Source organism: Aureococcus anophagefferens (assembly GCF_000186865.1).
Source record: "Aureococcus anophagefferens unplaced genomic scaffold AURANscaffold_33, whole genome shotgun sequence".
In the NCBI taxonomy this organism is placed as follows: domain Eukaryota; class Pelagophyceae; order Pelagomonadales; family Pelagomonadaceae; genus Aureococcus; species Aureococcus anophagefferens.
Window position 1 is genome coordinate 379,207 of NW_008705591.1, and position 10,276 is coordinate 389,482.

The following is a 10,276-nucleotide window of genomic DNA, read 5'->3' on the forward strand; positions in this document are numbered from 1 at the left end:
CTGTACCTTAACGTCAAGTTGATGTACGGGACTTAGTTTCTTTACAGGAGAGTCGCGGTCGCAGGGGTATGTTTTTGCGCTGCTCTCCGAGGCGCGCCGCGACCTAGTCCCCGAAGACGGCGAGATTAGCCGAACCTCGCGAGGATTCGCGGGAACCCTGTGCGGGGAGGGAATCCGAGTACCAATTCGTGATCAGTAATTGCTTGGAAGTGATCTCGTTTCGAGTCTATCTGCAAAGAATATAGACTGACCTTGATGTCTGTCTCTCTCTCTCTATCTCTATATCTCCATGACTATACTGTAGTACAGTACGCTACACTACCACTACCCTACTACCATCATGCTAGTACTGTACCTACCCTAGTTAGGCCTTCCTTCCCGTTCCCCCTCCTTTATAATCAGTTACTATCTTATGACTGCGCTACCGTAAGGTAGCACACTGAGCTTCCCCTCTCACCCACTGTGCCTATCCTGCTACTACGGACTGTACCTTAACGTCAAGTTGATGTACGGGACTTAGTTTCTTTACAGGTTATGGCGCGGGTGCGTCGTTAGACGTACCCTTCCCACTTGTGCGAGAGACTGCTCTTGTTTGTGTGTGTGCCAAGAGGTGCTTGTCACACCTGTCCTTAATTGTGAGCCTGGTGCACATTCACACATAAAAATTACCGTCAGCTATGGCTGACGCTGAAGAACAACTCGATAACATATACGAGACGCTAAAGGACGATAAGACTCGAACGAAGTCGTTTGTCGACTCACAGCTCAACACTTTCCTTGATGGACACAGGTTTCAGGTTAATCATACGGCAGAGCACAACTTGGGGGTCTTCAACAAGAACGTTAGTAACCCCATGTTTGCCAACTTCAGTCAGTATGCCACATATGAGGATCTGGTCCGATCACCTGCTACAGATCCGAATCTGTACGCGCGTTTGCGTTGTCACCTCGCGTCACAGCTTGAGGATGCCTTTGATGACCTCATCAAGGAGTGTCACCGGCAAGGGCGCAACGACTCGGCTTACGAGCCTGCTCCAACTCCTCTTCCTGACGGTTATGAGCCGGTATCTCGGCCTACCTGGACCAGGGAATTTGCGTCTGCAGCTTTACGTCAGTGGCGTTACATGCCTAACAGAGTTAAATCTGGTGGTGGGGGCCAGCTTCTTAAGGTGGTCAACGCTGACAACAGGTGTATCAGAGAGGATGGCTCATTCATTAATCCAAATGACGAGGCACAGCGTTTGCTGTTTGCCCGTGCCATGGCTGTATGGATCAATGCTACTCCCTCAGATAGAGGCGCTGCTCAGGAGAAAATTGACGACAATCGATCGAGGAGTGTGTGGTTTCTCACTACCGAGACCAACAACCTTGTTTTGAATGAGACAAAGGACGGCGGCGTCCGTCCATACGGCGTAGTTGTCAAACGTGGTAAGTTCTGGTCTCTGTTGATGAACCGCGCTGTTACGAATCATCGATTAACGACTAGAAATCCTGTCGACGATCCTAAGTGCAGCGAGTTTGCTGCTATGTATTGCTCCATTCCTGAAGGCTTTGTCAGGAAAGACAAAAAGTTGGAACTCCTTCATGGGGGTAATCGGTTGCCTAAACCAGTCGATTTCGAATGGGGGTGTCAGGGCCTAGCAGGTTTGCTACAGAGGTTTTGTGACATCGATGGCTCAAACCAGACAGCGGCAAAGGATTTGCCCTGCTGGACTGAGATTAAGTCTCTGGTCACAAACTATGGCATACCAAATCCCTTCTGGGCCATTAGCACCCTAGTGAAAACGACGATGGATGTGGTACCTTCCTCCAATAATGAGGAGCACATAAATACCTTCAACAACACCCAGTACGATTCTAAGTACTGGGCAGACCATTTCATTACGTACCTTAGGGGCTATCAGACGTTCATGGAGAAGAATGGTGTCACTGTGTCCGATGATAGTTTGCTCACTAAGTTTCAGGATGGCTTCTTGCCACAGCATAAGGATCAAGGTAAGGATGGGTATGATGCACAGCTCTACTTGCTTGCAGACGCGCGGCGTTGTCGCCGTGACGGTCTCCCCACGCCCCACATTGCTCCTGCTGTAGCTAACGCATGGAATACTTTCTCCGATCTTCAGCTTTATCTAACTACATTAGGTAACACATTTCGGAGAGGGGGAGGAAATACCGCATGCTACAGAAGCCCCATTCCCATGAAATATAGTGTTCACAGTCTTAATGACTCATCATCGATGCAATTTGGAAGAAAACCTGGCAGAGCGCTTATGGCTGGTGCATTCAGTTCAGAATGGGTTGACGGAATCAAGGTAACCGGTCAGGCTCTTGTGAATCTCCAACAACAGCGTACACAGCTTATTCAAGATGATCAGACTGACTACGGTGCACTGTCCGATATTCTCGATGCTCTAGGCGATTATGGTGATTTCGAATCCAAGGAAGATCTCCTGGCTGATTACTCTGCCCACGCTCTACATCAGCGTCAGCGTGGTGGAGGTAGACCTCCTGGTAGAGAGAGAGGTTACTTCAACAATTATGATGATCGTATTCAAGAGATCAGAAAGCGAGTGAACAAATTCTCGAGAGCCAAGGATAATCCCGATGATGCTCGTAGATCACCAGGCAATGCTCGCGTTGTCCCATACTACAACAAGAACTCAAGTAGAACTCCTGATCTCAGCCCTGGAAAAAGAGCCATGTACAAACCCTGGCAAGAAGGCAATAGACTACACCAGAAGCTCCAAGACGCAAAGGCTCGTCAAGACTGGAATGCTGTTGCGGAAGTTGACAAAGAACTTGCTCAAGCTTTGGCTGTTTTCCAGGAAACACCTGAAGTAGCCAGAGAAGATCCAGACAAACCTACTTACCAAGACAAGCAAGATAAAGTCATCTGTACGATTTTAGACGTTATGGATGTTGCCAAACACGCCGGCATGAGTGATGAAGCCGTTGCAGCAGCACTGGCTATTATGAATGACAGATTCTACAACACACCTGCTGGCGAAGACGAAGAAGCAGAACAAGATGGAAGGCGACTCTCATGTCAATTTTGTTGACTCATCAACTGCCCAGTGCTACCTAACGCAGGGACTCAAAACTGACATTCTGAGACCGTGCTATTGTAGAGAGGTTAAAATTGACACTGGCTCAACATTCGATCTAGGTTCCTGTCATCAGTGGCAGTACATTGTCGATCTCAAGTCTCCGATCAGAATCAACATGGCTAAAGACCATATGTTGATAAATAAGGTTGGTCTGGCACTCAGATATATTAATGATCCTACTGATGCACGGACTCTCGTGTGCTATGGGCTAGGAATGGTTCAAAAGCTACACGATTCTACTCTTGAGATTTGCAGTATGCGCACGGTCAAGAACCTTGGCTTAGGATTTCAAATGCCCCCGGGTGCCTCTTCAGTAGACACCCTTTACAATGATCATGTTAAGTTACCAGTTGACTGTAGTGAAAATGGCATTCCGCGATTCTTCGACATAGGACCTCCTGCTAATGGCCAAGCCTACAACCTCATTGACATTTTTACAAATGAACCGTTCGATGCCCGGAAAGCATTCAAGCGGCTTCAGAAAGTATTCCCTCAAATCTTGAAGGACAATGAGGCCAACGCTGGCAAGGATTTCTACATCGAGCCCGATAAACTCAAGGGTGCTGTGCATCAACTTGAGGAATCAGTAATGTCCACCGCGTTTCCAAAGAAACAAAAGCGCGTTACAATTGTTAGTCCCAAAACTGACAAACCACCTTTTCTGAAGGGCCTGGACAATCGTCCAGTAAGTCCAAACCGAAGAAGGTAATAGCTTTGATGTATGGCATTCACACAGAAACTTATATCGCAAAGGGATCTGGAAGTTTTAAGTCTAAGAAGCTTCCCATTGAAATCATCTGCGGATGTGAGTCAAACGACTCACTTCGTCGACAATTCGATAAAGATAACCCCTCTGTTAAGGCAAATGGATTAAGTTTCTCATGCCTACGCACTATGCTCAATACCCTAATCAAGAAACCCAGCTTAGTTAACAAGCTAAAGAATGCTGACATCATGTCAGTTACAGCGCCCTGTCAAGGACGCAGTGTACTCCGAGACGAGAATAAAACTCCTATCGATCAACCTTTTAAGGACAACGATCTGTTCTTTCTTCAAGTGTTGATTGCACAACTTTTACTACCCAAGCGTATCATCTCTGAGATGACTCCTCCTAATAAAAACTACAACAAAGATCATCTAGGAGTGATGCGCATGCTTCAAGAACTCAACTACGAAGTCACTGTTACAGATCGATTCTCTTCTGACCTTTGTGGCGACATTCAACACCGCGATAGGTGGATCCTTGTTGGAAGGCTTAAGGCAAAGGGAAGCGTTCTACGCCCCTTTTCTCTACAATGCTACTACAAGACTAGAAGTCGGCCTCTCAAGGTTCTTCTAGATCCACCCGAAGATGTTCCACATCAACATTGGCTGAGAGGAAAGAATATGAACCAGATCTACAATGATCCAGTGCCGTACCCAGAAGATCCAACTGAACCCAATGATTATACCTTTAGTGGAGGCACCAAAATCACTACTTGGGAGAACGCTGAACTAATGATGTTGCTCGAAAGGATAAAGAGCAATTTTGACTGCGAGTTCTCTCAATTTCATCACTTTCGTAGATCGTTTCAACTTGGCGGCACAAAAGACACAAAAAGGCTCCTGTGTAATCCCATGATTGCTAAGGTTTGGACTATCCTAAACAACATCAAGCGACGAACCACAAACAGTCGAGATCACGATTCTTTCATCATCACCCTCGATGGTTCTGGGCTTGGTCTGGTCACTGCGGCAGTCTATCATGACCGCGCGGATGTTTCCCTTACTCAAGCAACGTGCACCTACAACGTGGGTTGTTACACTGGAGGAGAACTTAAACTCCCCAGTTTCGATGAGAGCCCCTCTCAATCTGAGCTTCAGAACATTTGTCAACAGACCTTTAGTCTTCACTCTAAGGCAGTAGCGCGGCTAGAAGATTTTGAAGGAGTACTCTTTAACATCTCCAGCCTTTGTTCAAACAATGAACTCTCAAACACCCGAACTCTTGTCAATCACCTTAACTCTGTGCAACCAGGTTGCATCGAACTTGATGATTACGGTCTTATGACTTATAAGGATGTCAACTTTGAGTTGGAGTCTTGTTATCTCTCCCGGTCATCCTACTTGGGATATATAAACGGCGAGAATGTGAAAGGTAACAAGGTATACTCCATACAACGAGCATCTCCCACTTTCACTAGTTGGGCGAACATCCTTATCCTAGATGACAGACACAAGAACAGGATGTTTAAGGGGATACGGGGCTTGACCTTCAATGAAATTCTTCGGATAAATCACCTCGCTGAAGAGCAGGACGACTTCCTAAGGTCTATTCCTGAAGATCAAGCCTACACCTACATAGCTAATGCAGTGCCCTCTGGAATGCTTCATACCGTCTATAAAGCGGTCATTGATGATTTGAATGGGGAATTAGATAGCGGGGGAGTATACTTTACCCTCTCCAATCTAGTCGCATTCGAGACACCAAAGAAGAACACAGCAACGCACTTGATTGGCAAAGTTATGAACCTCATGTTTGAGCCAAGTGAGGATACTGGGCATGTTCTGGACAATTCCTATCCTGAATTTCCAAAGGTTGATACTGACGTGTCTAAGAAACGACATGTCCGCACTGCGAAACACGATACTACTACCCGCGATACTACTGAGGCTGCTAGTAAAAAGCGCATGCGTGACTTTCACCGCATCTATCACTGCAACAATGACGTCGCGGCTAAGACAATGCAATGTACTACCAACCATCGTCTTCTTCCTGGTGACATTAAGCACAAGCAGAACTGCATGGAGTGTTCCATCTGCAAGAACGATAAGAACCCCCGCAGTCACTTCAACAAAAACATACCTACGAAAGAAGTTAAACTTTCAGTTGGTGAAGGCTACTCTTTTGATGGGGCAGATTTAACTCATATCTCCCATCAAGGCTTTCGTTATGTGCTTAATTTCATCGACGTTGTTAGCAAGACAAGGGTCGCTTACTATGTGAGGTCTAATGCCACACATGAATTCCGTGAAGCACTTGAGTATGTGAAGACGTATTCTAAGCAATTCACTGGGAATGAGCTGAAATTCCTATACTCAGACATGTTTTCGACTTACATGGAGTTTCGAAGTGACAATGGCATTGCTGCATTTCGAGATGAGACTGGGATCACCCTAGAGGTGTGCCCTCCTTACATGCACTGGAAGAATGGTGAAGTTGAATCTTCCATCCATGAATGTAAGAAAGGGACTAGAGTCCGTCTCCGTAATTTCGCTCAGCAGCTAGCTCGCTTGGAAAACAATCGATACATCAGAGAGACGAATGACTATTGGCCGTGGGCTTGGGAGCACACGTGTCAAAGTTTTAACTCACTCGCGTCTGTGGCACTAGAAAAGCGTTATGGTGTAACTGTAACACCCTGGCAATACTTTACTAATGACACTAGCCATCACAAGTTGGCACTCCAGCCTTTTGGTGAATTCTGCTACAGTCTTGTACAGAAAGAGAACCGCGATGGGTCACTTGGTGAAGTCAGACAGCCAGCGTACTTCCTCATAAATGGACGTATGAACTCGTTGAAAAACAAGTTCGCAGACATGCCCCGAGCACAGATATGTCTGTTCAACGATGGCAAAGTAAGAACTACAGGCTCTGCGATCTTCCCATACGAGATATCCGATGAACTTCATGATGGAACCAGGAGGATAATTCTAAATCCTGCTTTACCACAGCCACCTGAGAAGGAAGCGGCGGCTATCTCTGATGGGCATGGTTGGACTCAGAGAACGATTCATCGCACCTCAGACGATTTCCAGCGAACCCTGTCCGATATCGACATGGACCTAAACAAGGACCCGGATCCCGTGCAGATAGATCGGCAGAGGAGCAACGTAGCTAAAGCACATGACGTGCCTAGGAAATCATATGTTCCAGACCCGAGTGACTATCCGGACACGGAAGACAACCCAGACAAACCGGTTTTCTCTCCAGAAGAGGAAAACTCCGGGGGAGGGGCTGACATGGAACATGGTCAGCAAGAGGAAAAGTTAGAAGCCCACCCTCCCGTCCCTGAAGAACCCATGCGATATGGGGCCGATGGCCAATACGATCATGATGACAGCGATGTGCACAAGGGGATACCGCTTGAATGTCGGCCACTCCCATGGCATCTGCGTAAGCGCCGGCGTTCGCCGGTTCAACGTTTCAGTTTCGGAACTGACATCCGCAGAGCAGACTCTCGTTGGGACGACTCTCTGCTTGTGATTCCATCTATAGGCGAGTTGCTTGAGGCGAACGCTGAGGTTTACGTCATGCCTGGCGCCTCTCGTCGCGTCCGTGCTCACACTCGCTACAAGCATTATCGGCGTGCTCGTACCCTGCCGGAGTATTTCGCTTACGGCGGTACTCACGAGGACTACCGAAACGATGTCTGGTATGGCATTCTGCGCTTCTTGGACCCTGAGCTTTATGCTCTGCAGTACTCTCGCGGAGCTAACTGGAGCAAGCTTAGCTCCGGGGGAGAAGAAAATATGCCCAAGATGGCAGGTGAAGCTTACGCTTGCTACTATCAGTCAGACTCAGCAGCACCTCCGATAGTGCCAGATAAGTCCTCTCTTTGCGACGAGAAACTTTTACGCGAGGCAAGAATACAGCGGAATCTCGTAGAGGACTTCCAGCGTGCCAATATGCTAGGCATGACACATGATCAGTACCATACGGTCAAGTACGACTCTTATAGTCTAGTGAAGAATCCAGAGGCTCATTATGCGACTAACTACGATGTTCACGATCGACTCGTGGATTACCTTACTCTTATGACCAATCAAGTCATTGAGAACACTGATCCTGATGCAGCTGCGGATTTACTTCCACAAGCTACAGAGATCTTCTTAGCGCTATATACTGTCACTAAGGAAGACATTCGAATCGATACGAGCAAACTAGCAGACTTAGCCAAGACACCAATTGAGCAAAGACCCAAAATGATAGAGGCTATAGCAAAGGAAATACATGACCTCTGTTCTATTGGTGCTTTTGAACTAGTTCCTATGCCTGATCGCGCTAGACCCATTGACTCAAGAATTGTCCTCAAGGTCAAATATAGAGCTGATGGGGCTTATGACAAGCACAAAGCTCGCCTTGTTGCGCGCGGCTTCCTGGCACGCCTTGGCGTAGACTTCTTCAGTACTTTCAGTCCTATGGCCTCCCTTACTGCTGTGCGAATGATGTTCTCCCTAGCTGTCAATCAAGGCTTCGATGTTTGGCACTGCGATATTCCACAAGCTTTTATACAAAGTCAGATTGATGGTGATTCCTATCTGAAGTTTCCAAGAGGCGTCACTGTTGAACGTAATGGTAAATCAGGTGACGTCGTTAAGTTGCGCAAAGCACTCTATGGACTCAAACAATCTCCACAGCTCTGGAACAAGGCTTTGACATCCTTCTTTGAAAAGTTGGGATTCACGCGTGCCACGTCTGAAACCTCTTTGTATCATAAGACCAAAGTACAATCAGACGGCCTGCGGGAAAATCTCTTTGTCCTTTGCGAAGTGGACGATCTTGTCATCACTGGCTCACCGAGAATGGTAGTCGAACTCAGAGACCAACTTAAGGCTGAGTTCAACATCTCACAGTTTGAGCCTATGTCTAGCTTCCTCGGTATCAACATCAAATATGATAAGCACCTTGGGCGCCTTGCTATGGACGTTGAGGAGAAGCTTAACGCACTCTTCAAAGAACGACCAATTCTAAATGGCATAGGGACAAAATCTGTCCCAATGAGATCAGATGCTAAACCCCTTGTAAAGGATAACAGGGAGTTAACGGCGTACCTCCATGACACTAAGAACTATGCATCTATTGTTGGCTCTCTTATTTATATCAGCATCACTTGCAGGCCCGATATTACTCAGGCTGTAAGTCGAGTCTCCAGAGGCATGCATGGCCCTACTGAGCAACATGTGGTCCTCCTTAGGGAACTCCTTCAGTATCTAAATGGCACAAAGGGACTGAAGCTAGTTTACTACCGTGACAAGCATCCCATCTTTGAGCATTTGAAAGCAAGCGCACACGAAGACAAGACTCTTCTTGATCTTGTACCGAAAGACTCCTACAAATGGGACTCCCTAGGCATCATCAAGCCCAGTCATGACTTACCTGAATCTGATGCACCCAGAGCTTTTGATCCTGTGTGCAGTAAGGATCTTTGGGGCGCCAGTGATGCTGATCACCTACCAAAGATGGAAGAGTCTAAGAAGTCAACGACAGGCTACACTTTCTTCTTCATGGGCAACTTGATCTCATGGAAATCTAAGCTTCAGCCTATACTAGCTACTTCCACTCATGAATCTGAACTGATTGCTCTAAACATTGCAGCCCAGGAGGCTATCTGGATACGGAACCTCATACAGGAACTGAACTGTGCCATCTCAGGTAAAGACGAACCCCTGAAGGCAACGAGCATTTTGTGCGACAACCTTGGAACAGTTCACACCTCTTCCAACCCTGTTTCTTCAGGCAGGTCAAAACACATTGATATGCGGTACTTAAAGATAAGAGAGTACCAGTCTTCCTCTCAACTCGAGGTAAGACACATCGAGGGCACCAACAATGTAGCCGACATGTTTACGAAGGTAGCACACTGAGCTTCCCCTCTCACCCACTGTGCTTATCCTGCTACTACGGACTGTACCTTAACGTCAAGTTGATGTACGGGACTTAGTTTCTTTACACATGCCCAAATTTATTCTTAAACAACCATGAAATGGGTGTTCGCCATCACCAATCAATTCTGCAACATGTGGCTACAGTTGTTAGACCCACACAGTCGGCTCACTCGATCATCTACATTCCAGTATGTATCTCTCTCTACTTGATGCTGTTGGAAGACAATCTTTGGGCAATTGGCCCCACCCCCTTATATACTCGCCTCATTATCCGATACAATGTGCGGCTCCAGAGGGCCATCTACTTGCCCGTGCCCTCAGACATCTTCGAAGTGAGATTCTTCCTATTCAATCCGCTAACTTGGACGGGCACGGTGCCGTTTGAATATTCGTGTCTGCCGGACAGTTCTTTTGGCAAATATGGTGAAGTTGAATACCATGAAGTCATGGCAAGTGCCATATAAAACTGCTTCGGGGGAGCTTCCGCAAGATTCAAGTAACATGTTGTGGGACCATTTCAT